The sequence below is a fragment of the Tamandua tetradactyla genome, chromosome 16, assembly GCF_023851605.1.
Source record: "Tamandua tetradactyla isolate mTamTet1 chromosome 16, mTamTet1.pri, whole genome shotgun sequence".
NCBI lineage: Eukaryota > Metazoa > Chordata > Mammalia > Pilosa > Myrmecophagidae > Tamandua > Tamandua tetradactyla.
In genome coordinates this window covers 40,741,780-40,761,206 of record NC_135342.1, presented here as the reverse complement: position 1 = coordinate 40,761,206, position 19,427 = coordinate 40,741,780, and the positions used below count along the sequence as shown (strand labels likewise).

At 35.3% G+C, this 19,427-nt stretch overlaps 1 protein-coding gene and 1 pseudogene across 2 annotated transcripts in view; both read left to right on the top strand.

Moving 5' to 3' along the window:
- The window catches only part of ITFG1 (integrin alpha FG-GAP repeat containing 1), a 343,198-nt gene that overhangs the window by 228,332 nt on the left and 95,439 nt on the right, over positions 1 to 19,427 (top strand). The window lies entirely within an intron of this gene.
- LOC143659413 (SAFB-like transcription modulator pseudogene) lies at positions 6 to 13,865 on the top strand (annotated as a pseudogene).

Here is a 19,427-nt window from a genome sequence, read left to right as displayed (position 1 = left end):
TGAGTATTTCTTTGATATTTTTTATGATGATTAGTGTTTAATTTTGTATACCACACACATACTTCTCTCTCTGGTACATATTTTCCAAAGAACAAAAGAACATATAACTGCATAACCTATGTACAATCCCCCAAACACAAATTCAGCATCAGTACAGCACTACCATCCAAAACACAGGCTCTGTTCAGACTTCACCACTGTTCCAACAATGTCCTGTTTGTTTGTTTGTTTGTTTGTTTGTTTGTGATCCAGGATCCTGTCTAAGAATGCCTTTTGCATTTAGTTATCACATCTCTTCACACTTATTCAGTCTGGACAATTGCTTAATCTTTCTCTGCTTTTCATGTCCTTCTCATTTTTAAAGAACACACATCTTACAAACTATACAATGATGACCCTTGTGTCCTCATTTCCCAACTCAAAACATAACAAACATTCTTTGTGGAAATTCCACTGCATAGTTTGTAAAACTGATTCTGATATTGTGTACTAGTCAGCACATTGTATCAATAGCCGCATGATGATGAGCTGTCCCACCACCATGGTGTTAACTGTGATCACTAGTCATGTTGATGACCACCAGATTTCTCCACCTTAAATTCATCATTTTCCCCATTGTATTTTGTAAGGAAATATTCTGATGGGAATTTAACAACCTTTCTCTGCTAACTACCAGACTTCGAGGCTATTAAAAGTCCTGCCTAAACCAATATTCTATATTATAATGGCCAAATGGTGATTCTCTATTTCCATCCTTCCTTCTATATGTATTAGTTGACATGCCACTCTAAAAAAGATCTTTTATCTCTTTCTTGTGTATTTATATATTCACTTATTTTATCACTATAGAGTCGTGGATCCATATTTTCTTCAATGGGTTGTAATGCATCACTAAAATTTATTTTGTTGCTCAAATTGTTCTTAATGTCGGCAGTATCTGTATAATTTTAACATATTCTCTGTGCACAGCAAGATATTTCAGGCTCATTTTGTCCCTCCCTTGCCCCAACCCTGGAATAAGACATTCATCCAAAGAGCCCTGGGTCCTTTTAGTAGAGATTTTATTTAAAAGCCAAATGTAGGTGCTTAGTGTTCTCGTTGTTCTTGGGTTGCATTTCTTCTAGGCTCTGTTCATGGGCAGAGCTAAGAATTGCAGGTATGGATTCATGCACGCATGCATACATATACATATCTACAAACTATTTTCATATCTAGTCATGTTTAAATATCATATATATATAACAGATGAACACATACACACATGCATATATATATACATATGTATATATGTATTATAATACTATTAATTCATGCCAACATTTCCATTTCTAATCCATCACACTTCAGGATTCTTTCTAACAGTTCCAAGTTTATAAATACCTTTCCTACCAGAAGAAACTTTTCTCCCATTATTGTCTATATATTTGCTTGTTTGTTCAATGTAACCAGTTTCCAACCATACCATCCATCTCTTCCACCTGTCAACTATGTTCATCAGAGATCCTGTACATGTTTAAGTATTTATACCTAAATATTTAATTTTCCTTGTAATGAATGTAAATCTTACTATGGTTTAAGTTTGGTTCCCACTTGTTTTTCATTAGTACATGGAAATGCAGTAGGTTTTTTTTTTCCAGTCTTTTGGTATAAATTTATTTTTATTTTAAAACAGGCTGAAGCCTGCAGAAAATTTGTACATTCAGCCCAAATAATGTTTTTTTCTGAACCATTTGTCTCATTATCCCTGAATACTATAGTATGCAATTCCTAGAAACAAGGTACATAATCAGAATATGACCATCAAAATTGGGAAATTAAGTTTGATACAGTACTATCTTCTAATCCTCAGACCCCATCCATTTGCCAGTTGTCTTAATAATGTCCTTTATAGCAAAAGGAATCAGGTCAGAATCACATGCTACAAGTATTTGTCAAATTTCATTAGCCTCCTTTAGTCTGGAATACTTCCTCAGTCTTACCTTAACTTTCAGGGCATTGACATATTTTTAATACAACAGGCCAGTTATTTTGTATAATGTCCTTCAATTTCAGTTTGTCTGACGTTTCCTAATGATTCAGGTTATAATTTTTTTTACAATGCCAGAGAAGTGATGCTGAATTCCCATTGCTTTCTATCAAGTAGTGCATAATTTTTATTTATCCTGATACTGATGTTTATTTGAAACACTTGATTAAGGTGTTATCTGCCAGGCTTTTCTACTTGAAAGTTACTCTTTTTCTCTTTGTAATTAATAAGTAGTTTATAGAGAAATACTTTAGAACTATGTAAATGATCCCATTCCTCATCAAACTTCCCATTCATTCATTCATTCATATCAGTATGGACTCACTATTTTTATTTATTAAAATTTTAATTAAAAATTTTTTAGAGAAATTGTAGGTTTACAGAAATATGCATAAAATATGTAAAATGCAGAGTTACCATACACCCACCTATTCTTAACACCTTGCATTAATGTGGTACATTTGTTATAATTCATGAAAAACATTTTTATATTGTACTATTAACTATAGTCCATCATTTACAGTGAGTTCATTGTGTTGTATAATCCTGTATTTTGATTTTTATTCTAGTAACATATATTCAACCTAAAATTTGCCTTTTAAAACATATTCACATATATAGTTTGCTATAATTAATGAAACAACCTATTTTTATAATTGTACTATTAACTGTAGTCCATCATTTACAGTAGGATTCATTGCACTGTATAGTCCTGTTTTAATTTTTATCCTAAAGCATATATTGAACTGACAATTTCCCCTTTTAAACACATTCACATATATAAATTCAGTGCTATTAATTACATTCACAATGTTGTGTTACCATCACTACCATCCATTACCAAAACATTTCCATCATTCCAAATAGAAGCCATATACATTTTAAGCCTTAGCTTCCCCTTCCCTATCTCTTCCCCCACACGTCCTCTGGTTACCTATATATTCTAGATTCTGACTCTGTAAGTTTACTTATTCTAATTAGTTCATATCAGTGAGATCATACAATATTTGTCCTTATTTCACTCAACATGGTGTCTTCAGGGTCCATCTATGTTGTCTCACATTTCAGGACTTCATTCTTTTTAATGCTGAATAATATTCTTTTAAATGTATATGCTACATTTTGTTTATTCATTCATTGGTTGACAGACATTTATGTTGTGTCCATCATTTGACAATTTTGAATAATGCCACTATGAACACTGATGTACAAGTATCTGTTCAAGTCCTTGTTTTCAATTATTTTCAGTATGTACTTACTAAAAGTATAACTGGGTCAAATGGTAAATAGTTTTCTGAATAACCGACAAATTGACTTTCAAAGTGTCTGCACCATTTTACATTCCCACCAGAAACGAATGAATATTCCTATTTCTCCACATTGTCTCCAACACTTGTTATATATATGTATTTTTTTAATAGTACCTATTCTAGACAAGTGAGTAAAAAAATAGATATAAATAAATAAATAGATAATAAAGGGAAAGGGTAAAATAAATTGAGTACATGGAAACACTAGTGGTCAAGAGGGAGGGATAAGGTAGGTGGTATGTGTGAATTTTTTTCTTTTTTTCTTTTTATTTCTTCTTCTGGAGTGATGCATGTATTAGTTAGGGCTCTCTGGAGGAACAGAATCAACAAGAAACATTCGTAAATATAAAATTTATAAAAGTGTGTCATGTGACCATGGGAACGCAGAGTCCAAAGTCTGTAGGGCAGGCTGTGAAGCCAACGATTCTGATGGAGGGTCTGGACAAACTCCACAGGAGAAGCTCGCCAGCCAAAGCAGAAAGAGCCTCTCTTCTGAATCCTCTTTAAAAGGCTTCCAGTGATCAGATTAAACATTACTCATTGCAGAAGACACTCCCCTTTGGCTGATTACAAATGGAATCAGCTGTAGATGCAGCTGACATGATCATGATTTAATTCTATGAAATGTCCTCATTGCAACAGACAGGCCAGCACTTGTCCAACCAGACAAACAGGTACCACCACTGGCCAAGTTGACACATGAACCTGACCATGACAGTGCAGAAGTTAAAAAAAATGATCATGGTGATGAATACACAACTATGTGATGATATTGTGAGCCACTGATTGTGCACCATGTATAGGAAGTATGTATGTGATAATTTTTCTCAATAAAAAAGTTTTAAAAAAATAGTATTAGCAAAGTCCCTTGAGGGATGGGAGAAAAAATATGGAACTATTAAACTCTACCACCAGAGAAACCCCTGATATTGAGTCTAGCATTAGGGACACCCAAATCAATAGGCCAAGCCCTTGATCTTGAGGCTTGCTCTTGTGGAGCTTATGTATGTAGCAGAGAAACTTATCCTACCTATAGGTATGCCTAAGAGTTACTTCTGGAGGACCTCTTCTGTTGTTCACATGTAGTCTCACTCCATCTAAGCCCAACTCTGCAAGTGAAATCATTGCACTCCCCCCCGATATACAGGGTGAAAGTCTCCCTGGAAGTGTGGAAGATGATTCCCAAGGATGAGTCCAGCCCTGGCACCGTGGGATCAATAATTCCATCATGACCAAAAGGGGGGAAAGAAGTGTAACAAGTAAGGTATCAGTGGCTGAGAGAACTCAAATAGAGTCAAGAGGCTACTCTAGAGTTCATTCTTAAACAAACTTCAGTTAGACATTGCTACCTATCATAAATTGCCAAACCCCGACCAAAACCATTCCATCCAACCATAAAGAACACCTAGGGCAATATATAAGATTCTACAAAGGTCCCATGCACTAGGGTAACTTTCCAGAAACTTACAACCTCAAGATGGGTCCCTGGAGCAAGTAAGTCCTGAAACCTAGAGGGGCCAGCCCTCTCCAGAACGTTAGCTAGTTCCATCTCCCTACCCATATTATTGACAGCCCCTTCAAACATGAAAAATTTAGAATGGACATAGCCCAGATATCCCTAAAGAGTGGGAGAAAGATCAAAAGTGATTATGGAGTTAGACAGAAAAGGTAGTGTTTAACAATGAGTATGAGTGCTGAATCAGTATATTGATATTTCTTTTAGTCTCTACTATCTTAGAGGAGCTAGAAGTAAAAACCTGAAATTGTGGAATTGTAACCTATACAAAGACTGAAATCTGTTCTACAACTATTTGTTGTACTGTGCTTTGAAATTTTTTGGTTTTGTATATATGTTATTTTTTCACAAAAAAAAAGTCAATTGTGATGATAGAAAATATTTATTCCTTCTAACCTCCAATGTTCTGGAGTAGCTAGAAGGAAAAATCTGAGATAATGGAATGGTAGCCCTAATAAATTCTGGGATCTGTCCTGTAACTACTTGTTGAAGAGAGCTTTTTTTCTTTCTTTGCTTTGTATGTATGTTATATTATACAATTTAAAAAGTAAAAAAAAAAAAGTACCCATATGAAATGATGTCTTATTGTGGTTTTCATTTGCATTTCCCTAATAACTAATGATGTTGAGCATCTTTTCATGTGCTTTTTGCCGTTTGTATAACCTCTTTAGAGAAATGTTCAGTCAAGTCTATTGCCCTTTTTTTAACTTTTTTTATTAATTAAAAAAAATTAACAAACAAAACATTTAGATATCATTCCATTATTGCCCTTTTTTTAAATAGGGCTGTTCATCTTTTTATGTTTAGTTGAAGGATTTCTTTATATATTCCAGATATAAAACCCATATTGGAATTGTGGTTTCCAATAGGTTGTCTTTTCACTTTCATGATGAAATCCTTTGATGGCAAAAGTTATTAATTTTCATGAGGTCCTTTTTATCCATTTTTATTTTTTTGGCTTGTGCTTTGATTGTAAAGTCTTAAAACCATTGTCTAACACAAGATCCTAAAGATGCTTCCCTTCATTTTCTTCTAGGAGTTTCATAGTTATGGCTCTTACATTTAGGTCTTTGACCCATTTTGAGTTGATTTTTGTATATGGGGTGAGGTAGAGGTCCTCCTTCATTCTTTTGCATATGTATATCTAGTTGGATTCTCAATTCTGTTCCACTCATCAGTATATCCAAACTTGTTCCAGGGCATGTTGTTTCTACTACTATAGTTTTGTAATGTGCTTTAAAGTCAGGAAGTTTTAGTTCTCCAACTTTTCTTCTTTTACCAGATTTTTTTGGATATATGGAGCCCTTTGCTCTTCCAAATAAATTTGATAATTGGCTTTTCCATTTCTGTAAGATAGATTGTTGGAAATATTGGAATTCCATTGAATCTGTAAATCATTTTTGTTAGAATTGACATCTTAATATTTAGTCTTCTAATCCAAGAGCATGGAATTAATATTTAGTCCTTCCATTTATTTAGGTCTTTGTTTTTTTTAAGAAATTTGTAGTTTTCAATGGGTAAGTCCTTTACATCCTTGGTTATATTATTCCTGGATATTTGATTCTTTTAGTTGCTATTGTAAATGAAATTTTTTTCTTGATTTCCTCCTCAGATAGCTCATTAGTATTATAAAGAAGCACTTCTGATTTTTTGCTTGTTGATCTTGTACCCTACCACTTTGCTGAATTTATATTTTAGCTCTACTAGTTTTTGTTTGTTTGTTTGTTTTTGTTTTTGTTTTGCATAGAAAGGCACCTGGAATCGAACCCGGTCTCTGGCATAGCAGGCAAGAATTCTGCCACTGAGCCACCGTTGTACCACCCTCTAGTAGTTTTCTCTTAAATTTTGGGGGTCTATATATAGTGTCATGTCATCAAATAGTACAAGTTTACGTCTTCCTTTCAAAATTTGGATGCCTTTTATTTCGTTTTCTTGTCTAATCGCTCTAGCAAATACTTCCAGTAGCATGTTGAATAACAGTGGTGTCAGTGGGCATACTTGTGTTTTTTCCTATCTTAGAGGGAAAGCTTTCAGTCTTTCACCATTGTGTATGATGTTAGTAGTGGGCTTTTCATATTTTCCTTTAACATGTGGCGGCGGCAGAAAGCAGAATCTGGAGACAAAGAAAAGGATGCTTTGAAGAAAGGGCCCGCATCACTGGGAGCTCTGGGCAAACAAAGACTTCTTCAAAGGAATCTGAAGAAAGCAAGACATCATCCAAAGATGACAAAGGAAGAACGCGTAGTACTAGTGGTAGCAGTGGAAGCTCAACTAAAAATATCTGAGTTAGTGGACTTTCTTCTAATACCAAAGCTACTGATTTGAAGAACCTCTTTGGCAAATATGGGAAGGTTCTTAGTGCAAAGGTAGTTACAAATGCTCAAAGTCCTGGGGCAAAATGCCATAGCATTGTAACTATGTCTTCGAGTACAGAGGTGTCCGAGATGTATTGCACATTTCGTTGCACTGAACTGCTTGGACAGCTGATTTCTGTTGAAAAAGTTAAAGGTGATCCTTCCAAGTAATAACTGAACAGGGAAAATGATGAGAAGAGTAGTTCAAGAAGTTCTGGGGACAAAAAATGCAGGCAATAGAAGTACAAGATGCAAGCTTCTGTCAGAAAAGAAGAGAAGCAGTTGTCTGAGAAATCTGTGAAAAAAGAAAACAGGAATACTAAGAAAATAGAAGGTAAAGATGAGAAGAATGATAATGGTTCAAGTGAACAAACTTCAGAATCCATTAAAATAAGTGAAGAAAAGAAACGAATAAGTTCAAAGAATCCAGGACATATGGTAATATTAGACCAAACTAAAGGTGATCATTGTAAACCTTTAAGAAGTGGAAGACATGAGAAAACTCATGGAAGGAGCAAAGAGAAGGAGAGAACTAGCCTAGATAAAAAGGGAGACAAGGGCTACAGAAGTGGCAAGATCTAGCCTTTTGAAAAATGAAAGAACAAAGATTGAGAGAACCTTTAGTTCATTTTGAAAGGCCACAACAAGCAATAGAACTTCAGAGACTGAGAGAGATTGCAGAAAGAAAGCATCCAGAGTGAGAACACATTAGAATAATTCATCAACTGGAAAAACGAGAGCACTTACCGAGAGAGAGGGTGCCTAGAAATTGAAAGACAAAAACTAGAGATATAGAATGAAATGCAAACACTTGGAAAGGGAATGCATTCGTACTGAACAGGAATGTCTTAAGGAAGCCAAACATAACGCTCGAGAATGAGAAGAACTCAGACAGCAACAGCAGCAGCTTTGTTATGAACAAGAAAAAAGGAATTCTTTTAAATGGCCATGTGATGTAGATCATAGGCGAGTATGCTTTGTTTATCAAAATGAAGGAGAAAAGTCATGTCCTACAGCACTAAGAGCAGATGCAGGCTTTGAAAGGTATCCCCAAAACGTCAGTGATTCCAGAAGAAATGAGCCTCCACCACCAAGGAATGAACTTCGAGAAACAGACAGATAAGTAGAGCGTGGAGAACAAGATGAGAGGAGAACTATAATCACGACAGGCCTGATGTCGCCCACCCTAAACATCCTCGAGGAGCAGGACCCAATCCACCTAGACCAACAACCTGGAAAAGTGAAGGAGGCATAGCCACCAACAAATGGGAAACAAGAGTTGAAAGGCCAGAACAATATGGGAGGAAAGTGTCAGAGCATAGTGTGAGAGGTTCCCCACTGAAGGATGGAATGTAGTTGAATGCCATGGATGGGACACATGTGAACCAAGGAAAGAGTGGCATCTACTTTCTCAGGGGCCTGAATATGATGCAAGGTGAATGGGTGATGGCCGGGCGAGAGCAGGCATGATGACCCAACATGAAACAATTAATAACATTGTGCAAATCAGTGGCAGTTCCATGCCATGAGGAAGTGGCTTCAGATTTAAGCCATTTAAGGATGGACCTCCACAAGGATTCTGAAAGTGAGCTGCACCCTTCCATGGTTTTAAGATAATTTATTGAAATCTCCTGTAAAGTTTTATTTGACTACTTATGAAGGGGGCCTCTCTGACTTGACTTGAGAGTTCTGTCAGTCTTCTCTTTTTTTTCATTTTTAAAATTTAACATAATTGCTTTTCTCAGTTTTGGAGATGTTAAATAGTTTTTTGTAACTTAATAGTTTTGTGTATCATTTAGCTTTTTTCTTGCGGCACCAAGACACATTTGAAAATACTGGAATTGAAACCATTTTATTTAACGCTGTGTGAATAAAAGAGTAGTTTGCAGCTATATAGTAGAAGTTTAATTTACAGCATTAGCTTAATGATATCAAGCGCTAGAGTTATTTCTTGTCACTAAGCGTTTTCAGCCTCCATGTTGAAGGCTGAATAAGCTTAAAAAGTCAACTGTCTAATTTTTAGAGAATAAGATTGTTCCTTGCATTTCTGAGTACTATGTAGCCTATTTTTGCAGAAGGTACTGTTAGATTAAGTGCATCTGTGTATCCTGGTTTAAAAATGTACTCTTTTTAAATAAACCTTCATATTCTGTATAGTTAAAAAAAAAATTGACATGTTAACTAACTATATTTAGTCTTGCATGAACATGATATGCCCTTCTATTTATTTAGGTCTTCCATGATTTCTTTTAACAATTTCTTGTAGATTTCTGTGTACAGGTCTGATGTGTCGTTGGTTAAATTTATTCTGAAATATTTGATTCTTTTGGTTGCTATTGTAAATGAAATTTTTTCTTGATTTCATCCTTAAATTGCTCATTGCTAGTGTGTAGAAACACTACCGATTTGGGGGTGTTGATCTTGTACCCTACCACTTTGCTGTACTCAGTTATTAGCTCCAATAGCTTTGCTGTAGACTTTTGGGGATTTTTGACATACAGTATCATGTCATCTGCAAACAGTGGGCGTTTTACTTCTTCTTTTGTAACTTGGATGCCTTTTATGTCTTTTTCTTGTTAAATTGCTCTAGCTAGAACTTCCAGCACAATGTTGAATAACAATGGTGGCAACAGATATCCTTGTCTTATCGCTGATCTTAAATGGAAAACTTTTAGTCTTTTTCCATTGAGGATGTCAGCTGTGGATTTTTAAAATTTTCTCTTTATCATTTTGAGGGAGTTCCCTTCCATTCCTGTCCTTTGAAGTGTTTTCATCAAGAAAGGATGTTGAATTTAATCAGATGCATTTTATACATCAATCGAGATGATTACATGGTTTTTCCAGTTTGATTTATTGTTGTGGTATATTACAGTAATTGATTTTCTTGTGTTGAACCACCCTTGAATACCTAGAATAAATCCCACTTCGTCATGGTGTATAATTCTTTTAATGTGCTGCTGGATTTGGTTTGCAATATTTTGTTGAGGATTTCTGTAACTATTCATTAAAGAGATTGATCTGTAATTTTGTTTTCTTGTATCTTTGTCTGGCTTTGGTGTTAAGGTGCTGTTGGCTACATAGAATGAGTTAGGTAGCTTTCCCTTCTCTTCATTTTTTTTGAAAAGTTTGAGCAGGATTGGTACTAATTCTTTCTTGAATGTTTGGTAGAATTCATATGTGAAGCCTCTGGCCCTGGACTTTTCTGTTTGAGGAGCTTCTTAATGACTGATTCAATCTCTTTACTTATTATTACTTTTTGAGGTCATCTATTTCATCTTGAGTCAGTGTTGGTTGTTCATGCTTTTCTAGGAAATTTTCCATTTCATCTACATTGTCTAGGTTAATAGCATATAGTTGCTCATAGTATCCTCTCATTTTCTCCTTTATGTCTGTGGGTTCAGTAGTTGTGTCCCCGCTCCCATCTGATTTTATTTATTTGCATCTTTTTCTTTTTTTCTTTTTTTGGTCAGCTAAGTGTGCATGGATTTTGTGGATTTTCTCCAAGATCCATCTTTTGGCTTTGTTAATTATCTCTATTGTTTTAACATTCTCAATTTCATTTATTTATGCTATAAAATTTGTTATTTCATTCCTTCGGTCTGCCTTTGGGTTAGTTTGCTGTTCTCCTCTAGTTCCTTCAGGTGAACAGTTAAATTACTCAATCTTCGGTCTTTTTTCTGTTTTAATAAAGGCATTTAGGACAATAAATTTCCCTCAGCACCACTTTGATCCATCCCATAAATTTTGATATGTTGTGTTTTCATTTCTCTTGCAATATCTTGTAATATCTTCTTGACCCACTGGTTGTTTAAGAATGTGTTTTTAGCCTCCATATATTTGTGAATATTCCAGCTCTCTACCTGTTACTGATTTCCAACTTCGTTCCATTATGATCTGAGAAGGTGTTTTGTATAATTTCAGTCTTTTTAAACTTTTGAGACTTACTTTGTGGCCCAACATATGGTCTGTCCTTGATAATGATCTATGAGCACCTGAGAAAATGTGTATCCTGTTCTGTAAATGTCCATTTATTGTGTTACTTAAAAACTGTTTCTTTATTGATCCTCTGTCTAGGTGTTCTATCCATTGATGAGAGTGGTGTATTGAAGTCTCCAACTATTATTGTAGAGGTGTCTTCTACACCCTTCAGTCTTGTCAGTGAGTGCCTCGTATTTTGGGGCACCCTGACTTGGTGCATAAGTGTTTATTATTGTTACATCAACTTGATGAATTGTTCATTTTAAAACATAGTATCCTTGGTCTATTTTAATTGTTTTACATTTGAAGTCTAATTTGTTGGTTATTAGTATAGCACCCCAACTCTTTTCTGGTTCTTGTTTGCCTGAAATATCTTTTTCTACCTTTCACTTTCAATCATTTTTGTTCTTGGGCCTAAAATGAGTTTCTTTTAATCAGCATATATATGGGTCCTCTTTTTTCATGCATTCTGCCAGTCAGTCTTTTGATTGGAGAGTTTAATCCATTGCATTTAGTATTATTAGTTTAAAGGCAGTACTTAGAATCTTCTACCATTTTGTCTTTTGGATTTTATATGTCATTACTTTTTTTTCTCTTTTTACCATTACTGATAATCTCCATTTCTATACTCTTCTCCAGACCTCTCTCCTGTCTTTTGCTATCTTCCTTTAGTGCTCCTTATAGTATTTCTTGTAGAGCCTATCTCTTAGTCACAAGTTCTCTCAGTGACTGTTTCTCTGAAAATATTTTAAACTCCCCCTCAGTTTTGAAGCACAGTTTTGCCAGGTATAGAATTCTTTATTGGATGCCTTTCTCTTTCAGTATCTTAAGTATGTCATGCCACTGCCTGCTCACCTCCATAGTTTCTGCTGAGAAGTCTACATACAGTCTTACCAAGTTTCCCTCGTATGTGATCTATTCTGTTTGGGGTATGCTGTGTAATTTTTATGTCTTTCATAAGAGATGAGAAATTTTCAGTGATTGCTTCCTCCATTAGTCTTTCTGCCCCTTTTCCCTTCTCTTCTCCTTCTGGGTTAACCGTAACATATATATTCATGTACTTCATGTTGTCATTTTATTCCCTGAGACCCTGCTCATATTTTCCATTCTTTTCTGTATCTGTTCTTTTTTGTGTAGGATTTCAGATATTCTGTCCTCTAGTTCACTAATCCTTTCTTCCGCCTTTTCAAATCTGCTATTGTAGGTCTCCATTTTGTTTTTCATCTCTTCTGTTGTCTCTTTCATTTCCATAACTTCTGCCATTTGTTTTTTCAAACTTTCTAGTTCTCCTTTATGTTCACCCAATGTGTTCTTTATATCCTTCATCTCTTTTGCCATATCTTTCCTCAATTCATTGATTTGATTTTTGATGTAATTTTGAATGGCTGTTCAAACATCTTTAATTAGTTGTTACATCTCCTGTTTCATTTCAAATATTCATTTGTTCTTTTTCTGGGCCATATCTTTGTTTTTCTTGTAGTTTGTCTTTGTTCTCTATCTGTTCTTTGATATTTAATTCAACTTATTCTTGACCTCCAGCATAGCTTTTGTTTAACTGATTAGAATTTTTCAGATCTTGTTTTTCTGGTTCTTGCCCTGCTTGCACAGAACCTTTTTTGGGGGAGGGTTTCCTCAGATATGATTGAAACCAGTCAAGTTTTCCCAGATCAGGCAGGCCCACATCTCAGGAGGGGATAGTAATCAGTATCTAGTTTCCCTGAGGGTGAGACCCAGCAGGTTGTCAGAATTTCCTATGAAGCTTCTAGACTCTGTGATTTTCCTATCCTACCCAGTAGGTTGTGCTTGTCACCCTGAAGCTTCCCACCAGCATAAAGTGATGTGGTACCTTTAATTCTCAGCCACCTCTCCCTGCCAGGGGCATGATTAGCACAGGCCAAGGTAGAAGCCAGACTTAGTTTGGTTTTGTTTTCCAGCCATGGTGTCTGAATTCCTTGAAGGCAGGCCTGCACTTGAGCTGGGACCCACCCCCCTCTTCTTGAGAAAGATATCTTCTTGAGAAAGATTTCTCTGCCACTTGGCTCATTTCTTTGTCTCTCAGACCTATCTCAACTCAGCCCTAGCCTAGGTCCAGCTGACAATTAGGAATACCTGGGGCTTTCTCTGATGAGCTGCTTGGAATAGTTTAAAATAAACAGAAGTCCCTTTTCAGAGTCAGTTCTCAGCCCCCTAGTTTCCAGTACTCTGACCTTGGCCAACGCCAAAATCCTCTGTCTTTATCCTACTTTATTCAAATTTCACCTTTTTTTTTTTTTTCTGTCAGCCCAGGATTAAAACAATTGGAGCTTGGGTGAGCTATCTTCCCTTGCTCCCAGTAGAAACTACTTAAAGATAGTACCCTTTAGGGAATTATTCCCATTCACCTGACCAGTTACTTTGCCTCTCAGACATGCCTTAATTCCACCCTGTCTGGGGTAGTATTGTAGCTATTTAATGCCTGCAGTTCTATCTAATGAGCTGTTAAGAGGTTAGGGAAAAAAAACAAGAGAGAGAGAGTTTTTTTTAGAGCCAGACCCCAGCCTCCTCCTCAGGTTTTGCCATTCAAGAGCCGGAGTTGATGCACAGCTTTTTGTTCCTCCTTTTCTTGGAGCCCAGCCTTTTTCCAGTATTTTGTGCTCATTCAACTCAGAAAGCCTCTATAGTTGTTGTTGTTGTTGTTGTTGTTGTTACTGTTGTTACTGTTAGCCCCATTCCCTCTCTGTCTGGGTGAAAACTCCTGGTTCTTTTAGAGCTTACTCCAGGTTTTTAACATCCTGGGGCTTGTTTTCAGCAGTCCAAATTTGTTAATTCATTCTGCAGTTGGTGTTTGGGTTGAGCTACATTCCTGGCACCTGATAGAGTCTGCTGCTTTTTCCATCAGGGAACCAGCCGTCTGTGACTTGAGAGACTTAACAGTTCTGTGTGGGAATCAGCCAGTCAACTTGTTCTAGACTTGTGTATGATGTGTCCGGTCACTGAAGTCCCCCCAAACAGTTTTTCCATACAGTTCCTGGCTATTTACTAGCTGCCCAAGAGGATGAACTAAATTCCACACCTCACTATGCTGCCATCTTGCCCCACCTCTCCTGTAATTGATTTTTGAGTGTTGATTTTGTATCCTAAAATGTTGCTGAACTCTCTTACTGATTCTCAGAGGTTTTTTGTAGAGTCCTTGAATTTTCCAACATATTCAATCATTTCATCTATAAATAGGGACCATTTTATTTCTTCCTTTCCAATCTGTATGCCTTTTGTTTCTGTTGTGCTGACTAGAAATTCCAGTACTCTGTTGACTAAGAGTAGTGAGATTAGACATCTTTACTTTCTTTGTCATTTTAAGAGGAAAACATTTGATCTTTCACCACATTAAGTATAATATTAGTTGGAGGGCTTTTGTAGATGCTGTCTATCAGGTTAAGGAAGTTCCTCTCTCTTCCTAGTTTGTTGAGAGTTTTATTATGAATTAGGGTGCAAAGGTGGTTACTATTATAGTCAGCATCAAAACAGCCATGTCAGTCTGTTAACAAAATGCCACATATACTTTGTAGAAATATTTGTTACAGTTTTGAAATGGACATAATTAGCTGGACATAGAAAAACAACAGAATAACAAATAAATGTTGGGACATTTATTTTGAGAGATGAAAATGACAAAATATGTAAGCTTCATTTCTAACTATCAAATTCACTTTTAACTGGTTGACAGAATACCTGTATGTGAACCAAACCATTTCTATACTTACCACCTATTTATCTAGAAGGTTTATTTGGCTGTTTTAGAGCTACAAAATTTAACATATACTAGACACTTGTTATGCTGTTAACTTAAACTGTTTGAAATGCATTTTTTTTCTCAGTGGTTTTTTTCTCTTCAGACCTCCAAATAGAAAACATGGAATCCTTGAAACTTTTGCTAACCCCAGTTGTAGAAGTAATTAGGATAATTTGGTTCAGTTACTTTATTTGAAACAAAGGGCTGATGGAGTGAGAGTTTGGGATTTGATCTTTTATGGACAAGGGGTGATTCCACAGAAATCATATCATCTCTAAGAAAACATCTTAGAACCTCTGTCCTGTGACCTTGGAACACTAGCTCATCCTCCTTTCAAAGACAGCACACTATTAGTACTCATTTATATATTACATAATTTCCTGTACTTCCTCCCTGCATGCATTCCAAGGCATATGAAAAAATACTCTGAAATGTGTACTTATTTATTTGTGCCACTTGACTTAGCATCTCTGTCTTCTCGTATATCTGGTATATTTTGATAGCTTAAGCAACTTGAGGGTATTGTGTCTGTCTTATCTTTTTTTTTTTTACATAGGCAGGTACCGGGAATCAAACCCAGGTCCTCTGGCATGGCAGGCAAGCTTTCTTGCCTGCTGAGCCACAGTGGCCTGCCCTGTCTGTCTTATCTTTGATTCCCCATTGCCTACCTAATAATACAGGGCTTGGTGCATAGGAGGCATTCAGGAGGTTTATGACAAACAAATCACTGGGTACCTTTCAAATCACAGATATACTAGAGGAAGTATTCCCTTCCTGTCTTGCATCCAGTCACCTTTAATGCCTCTGACCCCACTCATGTTTCTAGAAAGCATTTTACCAAACTAGAACTTCAATTGAAGGACAAATCCCCCCAAGCCTATTTTCTTATTGAGTAAGAGAGGTTTTCTTTCTCATTACCCTAATAGAATGATATGAAAATAACCCTTTTGCTCCAATCTAAAATGGTATTTGTTTCAAATATACATTAAATTCAAATTAATAATTATCTTTCAAAATATTTTTCCATTTAATGTGATAGCTGTAGCATCACATTAAATTGTGACTTTGGTATGAATTTTGCCAGTGTAGTTTGAAGGAACTATTTCCTCAAAGTTCGAAGCTTTCAGAAGGAAACACTGACTAGTTGCTTTATGAAGAGGTGATTTCTTTAACACTCTTCAATGGATGTAGTATTTTTATGTGTCTATCTATATGTACTTTTAATGCTTAAAGAAAATTTCGAGTAAAAAATGATATTAATTCTGCACTCAGGAAGTTCATTTGTTCAATCCTTAATCACTTTTATCTTATCTTATTTTTGCTTTGTATTTTTTAGTTTTAAGGCCTTAGTCACTTTATACTAAAATTTCCCTCTTTTGAGCTCTTAAAAAAGTATGATTAATTTTCTGTGTTTGTCACAAATTTGCTTACTAGTATGAGGGCATATGATGCCATTGCTTCCCAAGTTTGATTCTGTAGCTTCTTTCCTTGAGCAGAAGTTCTTAGTCAGTTAAAGGAGAAGTAAATCAGAGAATAAGATTTTCCTAACAGTGATAAGGGATTCAGAATAAAATGTATTAGTCCCTATTATTGTTGTTGTTGTAGTTCTTTTAAATGCTAAAGAGAGAAAGCAGTTCTCTGTGTGAAGCAGAAACAAGTCTGACATTTTATATTTTGGTGTTGATCATTTAGGAAATTGGCCACATGAAGAAATATATCCATATGAATTAAGATCCTCAGTGCCTTTCTGGTATTTATTCATTTACATATTTAAAAATTACAAAGCCAAAATCAGGGAATCTTAGATATGGGAAAGGCCTCAGAAAGTATCATACCCAAGTTCAACCTAATGCAACATCTCCGCTGGTTGAATACTTGGCAGTGAAAGAAAGCCCACTTCCTCGATAAAGCAAATACAAACTTCTTTTATGAGTTGATTTAACTAGAAAGCTTTTATTCTACATAAAATTCAGTATGTGCATATTTATTTACTTCTATCCATTGATACTAATGCCTGCCAGAGAGTAGGCCCTGGATAAGGATCTGTTGAATACAGCACTATCCTAATAAGATTTTTGCAGTTTTTATTCTTAATGCAGACTATAAACTGTAGTAACAGAATGCCTATAGACACAACGTGGGCCTACTCAAGAAAAGTAGGTATCTTGTTTCTGTAAATAGTGAGACAGCAAACTCCTTGAGAATGAAATGACATGTCTGATTTTTTTCTTTAAAGTAATCCAGCAAGTAGAAAATGGAATATAGGTGAAACCAAGATTGCCTACGGCCACATGCTGTTGGCAGTTGTTGAAGTGTGTGAAGGGTTCCTGGAGCACATTGTACTAGTCTTTCTAATTTATATATGCTTGAAAATTTGTTTGCAAACTTCATGGTAAAAGGTTTAAATAACAAGCTGAAAGTCCTAAACCTCTTGATGGTATCTGGCCTGGAAAGTTTAAGAATCTCTAGCCTTTGACTTCAGAGCCTAAGGCAATGTAGTACCACTGGGGAACACTGCTATCCAAGAAACATTGTTGCTGGGAATGGTTTCTCCAAACATTGATGGTTAAGACCCAGAGATAGCCAATTAGATGCAGAAGAGTTTTGGTTTTAGAAAATAGGAAAAGTACATTAAAAACTTAACATATTTAGTCATGGGAAATGAGATAGTAATTTAAAGCATTCATTTGGAAAGCCTGTACTAAATGTCTTTCAGTTAAGGAAATTTGGGTAAACTTTGAATATGTGACTAGGCAAAGGTAAAATTATCCTTCTGGCTTTTGCCCTATTGGTTCCCAGAACACTTCATAGAAAATTCTCCAAGTACTTGTGTGAAAACACAGTCCCTCTACATTGCAGAATTGTGGGGTTCCTTAGCTCTCCTGAATCAGAACTAGTTCTTAGCTCTAATTTTTTCTGTTACTCCTGTCAGCTGTGTTTAGAGGTTTTGCATCATAATTCTTTTCTACTAGTGCTGAAATCGAATTCCTAACAAACATCCATGAACCTGTATTTCCTTAACACTTTAAAAAATATGATAATACCTTCTACCTTGTAATTCCAAATGGGATGAAACCTGTAGAAAGCTTTTATTCCTTTATCTGCCTACAGATCTTGAAATATTGTCAAAGTTTATTTCTCGATGATTAATTTTATTTTACCTTTTGTGCCTTCTATTTAAGAAATCCTTAACAGTTTACAGCCATGTTATCAATTATTAAACCTAGCTAAGTTTTACTGGTTTTGTTGCCACCATTATTCAATACCACATCTTTCCCTTTCTTCATTCTGATTTCTGTTTCTGTTGGTGGAGTAGTTCCTTCATGTAATTTTCAGAAATGTGCGTACATTAGTATATTTTCTGGGTGCTTGCATGTCTTAAAATATCTTCCTCTTGCCCTTTCATATTAAGTCTAGTTCTGCTGGTGAAGAATTTTGTAAGCATTGCTCCATTTTCTTCTCTTTTTTTGGCGGGGGAGGGGTGCATGATCTGGGAATTGAATCCAGGTCTCCAACATGGAAGGTGGGCATTCTAACCACTAAACTACTCGTGATGCACCCTTCCATTTTCTTCTTGCAGAAAGTATGGCAGTCTCTCAAATTCTCTTTTCTTGCAATTTCTCCTGTTTAGGTGGGAACTATTTAGCAAAAGTTTTAACAAAGTTATATGTATAAAAATATATTTATATGTGTCTGTGTATTTACATATGTATAAAATTTTATATATTTATAAAATATACCTATAATGTTTAATATTTAATATGTTTGAATATGTAGAGAACAAGATCAAAATTATGCTTGAAGGAGCATTCATTTTTTATTTATATGTTCTGTATTTAAGCTTTTTAAAATGAGCATGTCATATTTTTAATTTAAAAATTATGAATGAAAAATAATCAAAAAAAGGAAAAAAAAAATTTTGCCAGATGAAATCTAAAAAATGTTATGTAAATACCAAGAATGGCAAGTAGTGGGGGCTTCTTTATTTCACATGTGTAGGAAAAGCTTGAGCTACTGGTAGAGAGATCATTCTATTTATTTTATATTTATATTCTTAAAGAAACAAGAACTAAAGACATTTTCAGAGTATAGCTATGAATGGTCACCCATAATCCAGGTAAGGATTTTTCATTTTAAAAGCTGCTAAAACCATTATACAGTATTGACCTTTATAGCTTTGACTTTATTCAACTTATACTTGTCCTGCCCTGCACATTAGTTTGGTGTTATTTATGCTGATTATTGCTATTCTTTGATTTTTGTTTTGGCATTTATGTGAAATTGATAATGTAATAAATCACACAAATCACACAACTAGAAGCCAAGTTTTTATACTTTAAATATCCTTAAGAATACATGATCTATAACATATAATGTGGTTTAACTTGAAATGATAGGCTCTTAAGCATTGTTACTTTAAAGGAAGCATAAAATGCACATCCTATTTTTATAGAATCCATGTAATTTCTTTAAA